A 14,640-nucleotide genomic window follows, 5' to 3' on the forward strand; every position below is an offset into this window, starting at 1 on the left:
TGAGCAATGAGAAAACGGTAATCTCCACATGGCCTCCAGTCGCGCGGATCTTTCTTTGGCGCCATGGGTAGTAGCGATGCTCAGTTTCTGGTAACGAGGAGCCCAATGCCGAGTACAAGCATCTGTTGAAATTAGCGAGTCGTTCTCCAGACAGGTGCCGAGGGCTAACAAATACAGGTGGTACAGAGGTCACGATTTAGTGGGTGATAGAGCGTTTTACGGGGTACTCTCTAGTGTGCGGCTTCGTGATGTTGGGAACATCGGCAAGGATTCTCCCGTACGACGAAGTAGGAACGAGAGCTCTAAGATCTGTCCCCGAAGAGGTGGAAAGTACGCCGTTGAAGGAGAGTTTCGTGCTGAGATTCGTGAGGTGATGGCCCTGAATATCGACTGCGAGGTTGAAGAAATTGAGGAAATCAGCTCCGAGAACAGCTTGCGAGACATCGGCGTTGATGAAAATCCGGCGCATTGTCCAACGCAATCCGTAGTTAAGTGCAGGACACCGTTGGCCGTACGTGCGAAGGGGGAGTGTTTATCGCTTGGAGCGGGGAGGTCGATTCGTTGCGACGGCGATCTCCCCAAGCTGCTAGTATTACACTGCCCTCTGCTCCCGCGTCAACGAGGAAGCGTGCACCAGTGATCTTATCCGAAACATAAAGTAGGCGGCATGTCAATCCACCAGTACCATTTGCCGCCGTCAATGGCCTGTCACAGTTTCCCGACCAGGAGCATGGGTGGGTGCATTTGCGGGGAGAGCTGCCGAAAATACAAATACGGTGGTACCAGCACACAACCGAGGAGGAGTCGTGCCGCGCTTCGGATGGTTCAAGTTCCGGTGAGGGCGACGGCGCCTGGGATTGGCGGTAGGACTAAAACCGTGGCGGTGAATGGCGTGGCAGGGGCTCGAGGTCATTGAGCCGCCTGGGTAAAGCATCCAGTCGGTCTCTATACTCACAAGCTGGGAGGCTGTCATCGTAGTGCAAGGAGGAACGGTCACAGCGCTGACGCAGACGTGCCTTGAGTAATCTGCAACACGGTCCGCGAGTTCGGCGAGCTTATCCAGAGTGACATCACCAGCAGCCGAGAGGACGAGGACCATGTTCTGGGGAAGTCGGTAGAGAAACAACACACGCAGTAAACTGTCCGGCCCGGGGGAAGTCTCAAAGCATCTGTCGCATGCGGCAGAGGATCTGCGAAGGACGGCTATCACTGAGTTCAGCAGCAGTGAGGAGCTGCTGGAATCAGTTGCGCTCGGACACTGATTTGTGGTCAATGAGACCTGCCTTCAACATGTCAAATGGTAGGGCCAAGTCCGGCGTGGCGAAAGTGTCCGCTAATTCATCGGTGACGTCAAGAGACAGGGAGGACACGAGATGGAGGAAGTTGGTCTCCTGGGTAATGATACGCCGCAAGTGGAAATTCTCCTCCACCTGGAGCAGTCTGGCACGAAGGCTGTTGGGCCACAGTGGTGGCAGATTGACTGGTTGAAACGTGGCCAATTAAGCGCCATTTTGCCGAGCACCCTGGGGCGGGTCGCTGGCTGTAGGTGGGTGGAAGCGCCAGCGGAATCAATGTAGGAGAGCTGAGTTGCGTGGTCGATGCCGGGTCACCAAATATGTTGTAAAGAGAAGGAATCAGCAGCTCCGACAGCGTTTGGGTCTGAACTGTTTTTTTTTTATTGCGCTCTTCGCGCTGATGCGCCTGGTGCGAACTTCATTTTCCAGCGCCGTGCCTCGGCTTGCGAGAAGAGCGCGGCGCGATAGCGCTACACCCTGATATGGTACTAATATGGGGTGGAATCTAAGGTCACAGTAAGTAATCAGCGGCGTGGCATTAACAACATCGGAAGCAGTCTCCTTGTCAACGGGTACCCTGAAGCCCATCGCTTTATTCTCGGTTTGTGTGCTCGGGAGAAATGGCAGTGCTCGATGAAAAGTTCGTCTGAGCAAGCTCTGCGGTCGTGGTCTCAGCGCGTTCGCTGTGGTGGTGTAATTTCTGGACTACAATCTTTGGCTAGCGGTTTTGTTGATAAATTTTGGTTTTTGAGGTTTACCGTCTCAAAGCGACTCAGGCTATGACAGACGCCTTAGTGAAGGGCTCCGGAAATTTCGACCAACTGGAGTTCTTTAACTCGCACAGCTCACGGAAGTCTTGCTTTTCGCCTGAATTGAAATGCGGCTGCCGAGGACGGGATTCAACCCCGCATCCTCGATCACAACTTTTGAGCGCCCTAACTACTGCACCACTGCGGCTGGGCCGTCTTGAATAAAGCATGGTACATATACGTCGAACACAGACCAATCAGTAAGCGTCGTCAAAAGTTAAATAAGTCGTAGTGGTGTGTTTTATTTTTTAAAAGCACTTTACAACCCAATGTACGAAAACGAACACATTATTTCTCCAGTGTAGAACACTGAGGAAAACCGTCGTTTTATACGGAGATGGAGGTTATTTATTTGCTTCTCTCATAATTTTTCTCCACGGCGCGATGCAGGTGTCCGCCAAGTATGACGCACTAACTTCGGGTTTATTTCCCTTGCAATGTATTTGCCTCCTAATAAATTCTCCAATGCAAACATTTTGCATGATGAAAATATGCAAACAAAACTGTAATTGTCTGCGTTTCCTCCGTAAAATAAGATGGAAACATTTTCTTTCGAACGCTAAAAGCCTATAGCTGACAACAAGTTGTTCCACTAAGAACGAATAGCCAATGGTATGTACCAAGAGGGCTATCCTGAAATAAGCGTGAACGCACAACACTATTTAAAGGGTTAGGGCGGCTGGTGTTTGAGATGCTTTATTAGTGCAAAGTATAGTCATGTGTTCGATACATCAGTGGTATAGTCGGGGAACAATGGAAGTGCCATTTATTTGACTAAGCTGCACTACTATTAAAGAAAATTTTAAAAAGAGCAAAGGAGCTCGATTTTCCTAGGAATATGTATTGCACGTGTTGTCCGGTCCCACGCAGCTTAAATCCTACGCAGAACATTCAAGATAAGGACCTGTAGTTGCCCATGGCAATCTCTTACAGCGTATAACGAACTGTGTGTGGCTGCAAACGTTTTGGTACATTCGCCGATTGGTAACAAAATTAAAGCTACTGCAAAACAGCTTTAATTAATTGCACAAGCGTTACAATGGTCTGTAATATTGCAATAAATATAGACTTGACATGCCATGAGAAATCTGTTCTTTTATGGTCTACATGCTACAGTGTGCATTTTACAGGAAAGTTTATTTGCCTAAGAAACTTTGATGAGCGCCATCAATTTCATCGCTCAGAATAGCATTTTATGGTGCAAAGTCTGCAACATCTACTGTGTTTACTACAGGATAATAAATCTCTTGTACAATGTTTATATATCAAAACGCGAAGCCATTTTATGCCGCTCCTAACTGAACTGTGTTTATGCTGCACTGGGAACATGAACACCGTATTTTGGCAGCTCACTTTAAATCCAGGTGTCACTAGGGTGCAGCTTGTGCATTTTGTGGAGGGCCATCATTGAGTTGACGCATTTCAGACATTCGTGTTCGAAGCTGGAACGAAGTCAAGCGGCATTTCCTTTCTTCTGCAGTCATAGGCCCTCTAAGTGTGCTTGAAGAGTGTCGTTTATATATAGGCTGAGGTATGAGTCATCGCATAAGGCAATGATGAAGGACACACAAAAAGCAAATGCAAGAATTTGAATGATAACAGCTATATTATCTTGGTTCTGCACCCGCGACAAATGCACACACGAGGAGATGAGGCAAGAAAGTTCAGAAGACACCTCCCGATGACGTGCCCCTTCTATCAGTTTCTTATGACCTTGCTCAAACTCGCGATACCAGGATTTGTAAAATATCCAAGGTAACATCAGTGCCTGGATCATGCCGCGAGTTTGAGGCCGCATTGCAGTTTGAGGTGACCTCAAAGTCTTTAGGTATTGGACCTTTTTCGGTACAGTCAGCGGTGAATCCTCACACAAGGAAGGGGTTAGAAGTAGACTTAGCTCTCATTGGAATAAAAGAAACGGAAATATTTCAAGGCTATATTATGAATCGCTGTGCGCGTATAAAATGTATTGGTATTCTGGTAGGAAGCGCAACCCACTGAAATGTGGCAAACCCATGCTAAAGGAAAGAAAACTATGCACTGAGCAGCAGACATTGCAGGTGATATCTACGGCCTCCGCCAGATCTGCCGTAAGAGCAACACATGTGCTTAGACACGGTGTTCGTCGTCTGCTACCGCACGAAATTCGTTTGTTTTGTTATACTTTCTCATTACTACCGTCCATGTAAAGCTTTGTATTATTTCAGCTGCAGTGTTTACGAGGAAATGTAGCGTGCGCGAGAGCCTGTCACACTGCGCCAGGAGATTGCTACATTCTGAGAAGCGCTCAGGAAATTGAGCCTTCAGGTATATATCTCGCTTCAGAACTATTTGTCGCGCGCTATTCACAATAGGTTCCGTTCCAAATAACGCAAAATTTTCGCCATGCTTTTATACCAAAGATTAGTTAATCAATAACTACCGACAGCACCAAGGTGGTCTCACACAAGGAAAACATTTCGGTATGTTTTCCTCAGCGATGATGAAGGCATTGCGAAATCAGGGGGTAGACAAGCCGTACGTGAAAGTGTTGGAAGATATATATAGTGTCTGCACAGCAACCATAGTTCTGCATAAAGAAAGCAACAAAATTCTCATACAGAAAGGTGCCAGGCAAGGAGACACAATCTCCCCAGTACAATTAGCAGCTTGTTTAGAGAAAGTATTCAGAGGCTTGGAATGGGAGCAGTTAGGAATAAGGGTAGATGGAGAATACCACCCCTAATCTGCGATTTGCTGATGACATTAGCCTTGCTAAGCAACTCCGGGGATGAACTGCAAATAATGATTGGTGACATAGACAGGAAAAGCAGAAAGGTAGGCTTGAAAATCAATATGCAGAAGACTAAGGTAATATTCAACCTCCTCGGGAAGGAACCGCAGTTTACACTAAGTAGCGAAGTACTGGAAGTAGTAGGCGAATATGTCTACTTAGGACAAGTAGTAACCGCAGATCCAGACCATGAAAAGGAAATAACGTGAAGAATAAGATTGGGATGGAGAGCATTTGGCAAGAACTCGCACATTATGACTAGACGATTACCGATATCGCTCAAGAAGAAAGTATACAACAGTTGCATTTTACCTGTACTCACCTATGGGGCTGAAACATAGAGGCTAACCAAGAGAGTTCTAGTGAAGTTGATGGCAACCCAGAGGGTTATGGAACGAAAAATGGTAGGGGTAACATTAAGAGACAGAAAGCGTCGAGAGTGGGTCAGAGAAATAACTCAAGTTACCGACATTGTAGTGGAAATTAGGAAGAAGAAATGAGCATGGGCAGGACATGTAGTGCGACGAGACGATAGCCGATGGTCGCTTAGGGTGACAAAGTTTATTCCAAGGGAAAGAAAGCGTAGCAGGGGGCGGCAGAAAGTTAGGTGGGCGGATGAGGTTAAGATGTTCGCAGGGGTCAAGTGGATGCAGCTAGCACAGAACCGGGTTAAGTGGAGAAATATGGGAGAGGCCTTCGCCCTCCAGTGGGTATAGTCAGGCTTATAATGATGATGTTTTCCTCACATATGTTCCTGGGGATCCTCCTTCCGACCCATTTACATTATATTCTGCGCTCTTTTAAATTAATCCTCCTTTGAAGTCACGTTCTGTAGCTTCGAAGTCTGTCTTGGACTGCTGAAGGTGTATCTGCGCCAGGGAAAGGCGTGTCTTCACCAAGGGAAGGCGTGTCTTCACCAAGGAAGGCGCATTGCGAAGTTATTAAAATGTTTTGAAGCTACGTGAGTTTGTGTCCCTAGGAGGGATTAAGCCTACTTTTTCCCCACTCAAGCAAGAGAAGCGGCACTGCATTTTACTTACGCCCCGGATTATTATGGCTCTATTAGAAGAGAAGCAACATTGCATTGCACATTTGTTGACTGATAAAAATACTCCGCGCCTTGGTTTGCGAAGCGCAGTGCTCAAGAAATGTAGTGCTTCTCAACATAGGGAAAGATGCCAGTGTTGAGACGCAAATCTGTGTTTTTTTCCAGGGCGCTAATCGAACGCCAGCTGGACAAAAGCATGGATCCATGCAAAGATTTCGCTGCCTATGTCTGCGGCCGCTGGACACCCCGTAAACAGTTCGCAGAGCTGTCGCGCTCTGCACTGACGGACATGGTGATTACGCGGCAGGAAAAGCTACCCGACACACTACTCAATGGTGTCGCCCGGCTTCCAGCAGGGAGAAAAGCTGTTGCTATGTTCAACAGCTGCATAGCGCAGACGGGCTCGCAAGTTGGCGTGTTCAAGGAGTTCATGAGGAAGCGTGGTCTCACATGGCCGGAGGATACGGCAAATATCAAAGGGTTCTATCCACTGGACATTCTTTTCGACCTTTCCTTCAACTGGAACGTCAACCTTTGGTTTTCGCTGGACCTGCTTCCACCGGCGGTGGATGACAGCCAGAGGCATCGTCTATTTTTCGCTCCGAATAAAGTCATGCTGGAGTGGAGGACTGTCTTCAAACAAATACCTAGGCAGTTCTTTGACAAGGTTTACCGTCAGATCTTTAAGATTTTCGCTAACGACACACATGCAACGCCTTCACCTGATGAAATAACTGAAGCTTATAACATGGTTCGTTACGTTTTCGATCTCTTTATTTCATCGAGCTCGAGCAAGGCGAGAGTGCCGTTGGTGTTGCCCCTGCAGAAACTGGACGACCTCACGCAACTCGCCACCACGAGTTACTTAAAACGCATCATCAACACAAAACTTGTGTTTGATCCGCCTTTCACAATGGAAGACCTGTTGCTCACGACTGACGCGACCCTGCTGAACGCGAACTTGCAAATTTTTGGAACATTCAACGACAGCAGTGTTCGTCGCAATCTGGCATGGCTGTTTCTGGAGGCATATGCAGCAGTAGCCAACCCCGAGACCGTCCTGCTTGTCCTGCATGGAAGTCAGCGTCACGCCCAAGTAATGCGGCCGTTGTTTTGTGCCAGCCAGGTTGAGGCCAGCTACAAGCTTCTGGTGGCCGCTATAGTTGCAGTGACGCATTTCACTGATGAAAAGCGTCGGAACATTGACACCCACCTGGCCAGTATCATAGAGGTAAGTGTAGCTGCTTGTGCAATCTCCGATTTATGACTGAGGAATGCGCCTCGAAACCACAAATAATCGAGACACGTTCAACAACTGCAAAAAAGCACCTTTTGTAACAAACAAAATTTCCAACACTATCTGTGTCATTAATTTTCTTATCACTGATTTCATTATCTCCTATGCCTTGTTTACTTTTGTTGCCACTCTTTTTCTTATCAGCAATTTTCTATTTAATTTCATTATCATTATATTTCTGTGAGTAATGATCTATTCACTGCACATATTTTCCTTTCCCATTCCGGGCACATTATGCCCTCGGTGTTTGGCGACGTACTATAGCCTATTAAGCCTTTCGTCTTAGACAATTATCAGTTGTTACATGCGCCTTGTGCTTGTGATGTGGCTACGCTTTGGTGGTGCCAAGATGAGAGACGCAGGGGAGACAACTGACTGCTGGAAAAGCGAAATATTTGTTTCTACTTCCGGACAACCAATCATCCAGCGAAGTGTTGCTGCTGTTCTTCCGAGCTTTACAAATAATAGCAAGTGCGATAGTGCTATCTGGAAGAAAAGGTTTCAGGACAGAAAAAAAAAAACAGTTATAGAGTAGAAGTGGCACGCTGTTTGGCTATCAACTGATTTCACTAGCCCACGTCCTAGCAAGCTAGTCTGACTTGGACACTGGCAAGTTCGGTCTCCAGATTGTGGGGAATAACAGAGCTATCGTCTTTTAATTAGAATGACTAATTGTGGGAAATATTTGTTCCCGCTTGTCTACCTTTTTTCCTATTACCGAACTTTCAAATGGCTAAAAATGTAATTTTCTTCAGCTGGAGTTCCCAGCTATTACGCTGCCAACTTATTGATGAGATTGCTCTTCCTGTATCAGGGCCTGCTAAAATTCATGCTTTGCGGTAATTAGGTTCTGTTGTACGTCGGAGCTGCACTCTCTGTAGGAGAAAATTCATAGCGATGACACTTGAAGTTTGACTTGCATACCATGCGGGTGCCATGGAATCTGTGAAAAAAGCATAACATCGGCCTGACGCACTCTTGTAGATTCATGGAAATGGTACTGACAGCGACAGAGTGTGCTCTGGAAACTGGCCAGCAGTAAGGGAAATGGATACGCGTGGGTCTTAGAAAGCTTACCAGAAGGCACCCAGAGAGCTTGAAAAAATCCGAAACCGTATAAATGGTGAGGTTGGATGCTCGAGCCAATGTAATCTATGGCTCAGTAACGTAGGGCTATAACAATGAGACCAGCACTCACCGTTGTAAGCTTGAACGAACAGCAAAACAGCAGCATCAGACATATTGTTCCGAGAGTCACAGAACGAGTGAAAAGGCCGCATGCCAGCTATGGTCCCCCGCTACAGTTACTGAAATAATTGGCGGCATCCCTGTGCTATGGAATATCGTGTTTGCGTTCCTTCACAAAGTAAAAGATAATGGCAAACATAAATAGGAATTTAGCATCAACACAACACGCGTATTAGGACTTGAAGCGTACAACAAGCAATATTCCCGGACAAGCGCAGCACTGCTGCGATGCTTCCGAGTCACTGAGGAAGACTGCAGTTTACCGACAAAGCAGTCATTGGTGAAACAGCTTTCCGATCACTCGGTGACTGTATATCTGCGTCGAAACGCAGACTTGGTCTTGCGGTTTGTCGTCGGCATTGCCTCGTCCAGAGTTGTAGCATTGGTCATCGGTGCATTGCTGATCTTTATTACGTAAACAGATGAGTCAACAGGCCTCACGGCGAGAGTATGTAAATACGTAATCACTGTTACCGTAAGGACCATGCGGTAGCACTACTGTGAGCGTGGTAGTGATCTGTAAACTAGGCAAAGATCACATCCTTGGGGACAGTATCTGTCTTGTTTTCGGCATCGACGAACAGAAACTGTTTCCCTGATTGTTACGTAGACATAAAACGTAAGTCCGTCGGTCTGGAAATGATGAGCTGTTCTTGTGTTGCTTGGAGGACTGCATTCTAAGATTGGATGAGCACAGACAAAGATTTGGTTTGGGGGGTTTATTGTTCCAAACCGACTCAGGCTATAAAATACTTCGTAGTTAGGGCTACAGAAATTTCTACGACCTCGGGTTCGTTACTGTGCACTCACATCGCATGTTAAAGGACACCGCATGTGATGCGGGCGCGCTTGGAAAGAGACCATACGGAGGCTTGGCGAAGACATCTATACCACTCCTCGGAGAAAAGTCTTGGTGTTCGTTGTGGAGGAGTCATCCTCATCTCTTGAGAATCAAGGTAATTTTACATGCGTACAGTAGATTGCGCCAGCAAAACCAGTGCTTAGGCTATAGGTTATTGCGTTAAGCCGCCTCGTTAACGCCGTAAATCATACACGTGTGCTTTGTTCTCCCGCAGACCGCCGCCGAGAAGGCTTCGGCCGCACCATGGCTGGACAATAGAACCCAACATGTCGCGGCCGAGAAGCTCCGGTCTGTGCACAGCGTGCTATGGCAGGACAAACAGTTTCTCACTGCTGAGCGTCTCGAGGAGGTGTACGTCGAGTTCCCTGAGAGCGCCCTTTCCTTTGCTCATTTCTGGATCGAGACTCGTCGGAGCCTCCGCGGCCTCACTGGCACGGACGCCGGCTTGCAGCAGCTGCGAATCGCGGAAGGTGCAGCCCAGCCATACGCCCAGTACGTGCATGTCCTGAACCAACTGTCTCTGACCTTGGGAGCTCTGGCGCCGCCGTTTTATTACAAGGACGGCACAAAAGCCATGCTCTACGGTGGCTTGGGCTACCTCTACGCTAAGGAGCTGGTAGGCGCTGTGGACCGAGAAGGCGTGAAAGTAAGCGAGCCAGTGCATGCATCCTAGTGTTTCTTCTTTTGATTCACATGCTTCCGTCCGCTGTCTTGTTCTCTTCATAGAGGTTTATAAACCGTATATAGTCGTTCTTTTTTTTTCATATTCTGTTCCGCTGTCACCCAGCGTACGTCGTCTGCCTGGCCACATATTTATGGCATTGGCTTCCAAAACCGGCAAATCGACTAGCATTGGCTTTTCGAAGCCTTTGCAGCCAGCCAAGGTTCACGCTCTGTGACAGATGTCAATAAGGCCTCAGATGGTTTTTTATTTTACATTATTTTGCATATTTGACGAGTGCTGTATGACGTGCATGGTCATATCGACTCGGATGTTCCGCCGCGCCCAAAAATGTTTCTGGTCTAAGTTGATATCGCCCTTTAAAACACGTGTGGCCAGTTGCACGCAATGCCGTGACCACAAACACCCTACAGTTGCACCAACTGGGTTGTCGCACCCTTTGCAAACCTCCAAGCGTGCCATTTGATCCACACAGCATCGACTTACTGGGTGCATTCACAAAGTCTTGCTTCGGAAACAAATGGATCGTAATTTGCACTTATTGTCCTCGTGTCTGCGAAACGGCTACCATTCTGTCAGCTAGAGCTCCTCAAGTACCATTAGGTCTGCTCCGCTCAGTTGTTTTATGCCATAAGTAACCGGGTCCGTCAGTTCCCTGCGGACATCGTTTAGGAGTTTCTGGGTCAGCAAAGTTTTGCCACTTGGCACCGTTCACCCGCAAACGAATGGCTTGTCTAAGCGCATGAAGAGGATGTTAACCATTATGGTGTTGGTGCACAAGGCCACAGTTCAGCAACTGGACATCATCCTACTTTTTTGTTATGAGTTGACAGGCTGCAGCCGTTTCCTCTGTTTGCCCGACCACCACCTTACACCCTTGACACCTTACCGTTTTCATTTATTCCGCAATCCCCGTATCGCCGAGACCCTGTGGCTTGACGAAGACTCAGCGAATGGCCGGCTTCCGACCGTTGCTTCCGAGCAGCGCTTCAAGCAACGCTGCGATTAGTACTGTCGGCACCTCACCCACGCGTCGGGCGACGTTTTCTGGTTTTGGCGACAGCTACGACAGCGTGGACTTCAGCAGAAATTGTAGGCCCACTACGATGGCTCTTAAGTACTTATTAGCCGCCTAAGTATTGTGACCTACTACGTACCGCGCCTCCTGTGACAGGCGGCGGTTCTACGAAGACAGAAATATCCCATGCTCCGCACTTGAAGCTATACCACGCTTATGAGACTCCGTAACTCACACGGCTAGCGTCGGCTGCATAGGGAAAGTATATCCCACTGCAAACACGGTGAGGTGTTATGCACCACGATAATGGACGAAGTGAGGTTTGCGCGTGCTCAGCTGAGAACGGAAACGGGTCATTCGACATCTTGCTTTTTGTGAAGGCCTTGTTTGTAGCAATATAGCAAATGACAGTTTGGTAGTGTTGCATCTTTAAGTCAAACCTCGGAGCAAGCGCTAACGGTCTGTAAAATAAGTGGGAGATATCGTTCTCAATAGAGACAATTCTGTGTGAAAGTTTTCATTTTCAGCGAAATAGAACTCACTGGCCGTTCAGGTCGTTGTCACACGCTTCCGCATTCGCGGTCAACCGAGGCGCGGGATCCCCTTTACGGTTATCCGTCGTCCCTCTATGAGATTGAGAACAAAGTTAAGCTGGTCAACCCGTGAAGTACGTGTGTCAGTTTGTGATTGGGACCAATTCCAAGACAGACATTTTTTACAACAATTCGATATTTATATCTAGTAGTGCTGGAAAAATGAAGGAAACACCAAGACACGATAGTCGTAAAAGACGACTCGGTAAATGACAAAAGAAAAAAACGACAATGGAAAAGCAGTGCGATAAAAGGAGACTATAAAAATAACACAGCAAATATTCCAGATATAATAAGTAGGGGCAAGAGTTACGCAGAAAACACTGCGTAAAAATACCAAGTCAAATCAAGGTTAAATAAAGGCGAGAGCAATACTATATTAACCGACAGTTTGTGGCGAAAAGGAATTCTCACGGCTTCCTTATTAGATAAGGCGTAATCGATAGTTGATCGCAGAGTTTATCGGTAGCGGCGGCCGTACAAGAGAAGAATCATAAGTTGATAGCGGGCTCGGTGAAAAACAAGACATTTCCAGAGCGAGCGGCCGTGAGAGTGGCCCGGAATACTGCATCTTCCCACAGCACTCTGCCGCGGACGTGCAGCGGTCTGCCTTTTTATACTCTGGGCTGTTTGCGCTGCAGCGCATCGTCAAGGACGCGCGCTGGCCGGTCGCTGCCTCGGAGGTTAATGTCGAAGCATGCTCATAGGAGCGAGGAGATCACGTAACTTCCGCTCTATATGTGATGCAGCTTGTGACAATCGTTGTATATCGTCATTCTTGCGCGCAAAACGCTATCCAATATTTATTTATTTATTCAGTATACCTACATCGCCTGGGAGGCATTATTGTAGGGGGGTATAGATACATGGGGTGGCGTGAGGAAATACATCAGTAAATCCAACAACATGCAAGCAACAACACCAAAAGCAATAAAGCAAAAACAAACTGACACAGCATACAATTTTTTTTTAAAATTAACAAAAACTAACTTTCCAATATAACAGAATTAAAGGGCACAAAATAGCCTAAATTCAGAAATGAATAAAGAAACATACAATGAATAAAATTCTGCGTAAAATTCTCAATATTAGTCGCAGCCATTACATCACTAGGGAGCTGGTTCCAATCGTTAGTCGTGCAAGGGAAAAATGAATACTTAAACACATTAGTACAACACTGGTTTGGACTGATTTTATTATTGTGGTCTCTTCTAGATGACAAGTAATGTGGCTGCTTAATAAACATTGTCTTATTAATACCAGTTTTATTTTGATGTATATTGTGCAGAAACTTTAGCCTTAGAATTTTTCTGCGTGAAGTGAGGGTTTTCCAGCCCAAGCCTTTCCGTATATCAGACCCTCTAACAGTGTAACGATAATTTCCGGTTACGAAGCGCGCGCTGCCTGTTTCTGCTCCCATTCCATTTTATCTATTAGGTTTTTGTGTATAGATCCCATGTTACGCATGCATATTCTAAAATATGTCTAATACTAGTCAGATACAGGTTAACTTTCAATGAAGGAGGTGAATGCTTAAAATTTCGTCGGAAAAAATGAAGACGGCAAGCTTTCGTGGTAATTTGGTTAACATGATTGAACCAGTCAAGCTTTTGAGAAAACGTTACTCCGAGGTATCTGACATGTTCGGTGGTATTGAGTGCACTATTATTTATGCTAAATGAACTGGGGAACCTTTCCATCTTCTTTGTGAATTTCACATGGTAACATTTTTCGGTATTCAGAGTCATCTGTCACCGGTTGCACCAGATAGACACTTTTTCTATGTCGCCCTGCAGAACAGAAATATCAGCACAACATATGCCGGACGATACAGGACGCAATCATCGGCATACAGTCTAATGGTCGATTGGAGGCCTACGACTAAATCATTTGTATAAACCAGAAATAATAATGGACCAAGTACAGATCCTTGAGGCACTCCCGATAAAACATGCATTGGAGCCGACGTCACCACGTTTAGAATAACCTGTTGTTTTCGCATGTGGAGATAATCTTTTATCCAGCCAGGAATATTTTCAGGGATGCCCGGGATTGATAATTTCATGTAAAACAGATTGTCTGGGACGACATCACATGCTTTTCGTAACTAAAGAAAGAGCGCATCCATTTGTTCACCTTTGTCCAAACCAACTGCAATGTCATGCGTGAATTCCGTTAGCTGTGTTAGCTGTGTACGTTTCTTGGAAATGTTTCATCAGGTTGGAGTAGAGGACATGCTCAAGCATCTTACACCAAATAGAAGTTAAAGATACCGGCTGATAATTGCCTACGTGTTATCGATCTCCCTCCATGGTCTTTGTTTAAAGATTACCCATGGTCTTTGTTTAAAAATTCTGGTAGGCAATTGGGATCACCTAACTGCAATGAGGCGAAAGCCTCTATCGGGCGGTGGGCCGAAGCCCTCCTCTACGGCACCTCTTTCTGTTTTCACTCCCACCTTCGCGATGACGCGAAAGCGTAAGCAACACATAAAGCCCCGTTTTAACCCAGCCGTATGAACGTACCAGCGTCGCCTAGGAAGACAGGCTGATTGTCATGTCACCTTCCCATATGAAAGAAGAGGCAGGAGTTGGCATCTCCTGTCCAAAGTAATATATGTAAGCCCTACGTCCAGTTAGTTCCCGGCCATCCCAGCTGCCAGCTACCACCTCTCACGTAACGAAAGCGTTACGGACGGATGGACACGATTCGCGAGCATGAGCCATTAAAGGCTACCGACTTAACGTATAATCGCTGCGAAATTTGCAGCAGTGCTCGTTGAAAATTTGGACTGGCGTATGGTTTATAATTCAATGTTGCGGTTGGATCTATCTGCCCCGTTTGCTCTTCTGACATGCATTCCTAGTGCCCGTGCTCAGTTACAAAGCGTATACATGGACGGGCTGGCGACCGCACACAAATATTCATGTAAGTATAATCGACGCTTCGTTGCTGAATAGATCATTATTGCGAAAGCATTCGATTCCGCATTCGAAGGAAAAGGCCGCAGAGTCC

The 14,640-nt window shown here is 46.6% G+C and overlaps 1 pseudogene; it reads left to right on the top strand.

Annotated features, from left to right (window-relative positions):
* LOC146177160 (endothelin-converting enzyme 1-like) overlaps positions 1 to 14,640 on the top strand; it is a 43,091-nt pseudogene that overhangs the window by 2,115 nt on the left and 26,336 nt on the right.

Source organism: Amblyomma maculatum, chromosome 10 (genome assembly GCF_055883805.1).
Source record: "Amblyomma maculatum isolate TAMU_Amacu chromosome 10, ASM5588380v1, whole genome shotgun sequence".
NCBI lineage: Eukaryota > Metazoa > Arthropoda > Arachnida > Ixodida > Ixodidae > Amblyomma > Amblyomma maculatum.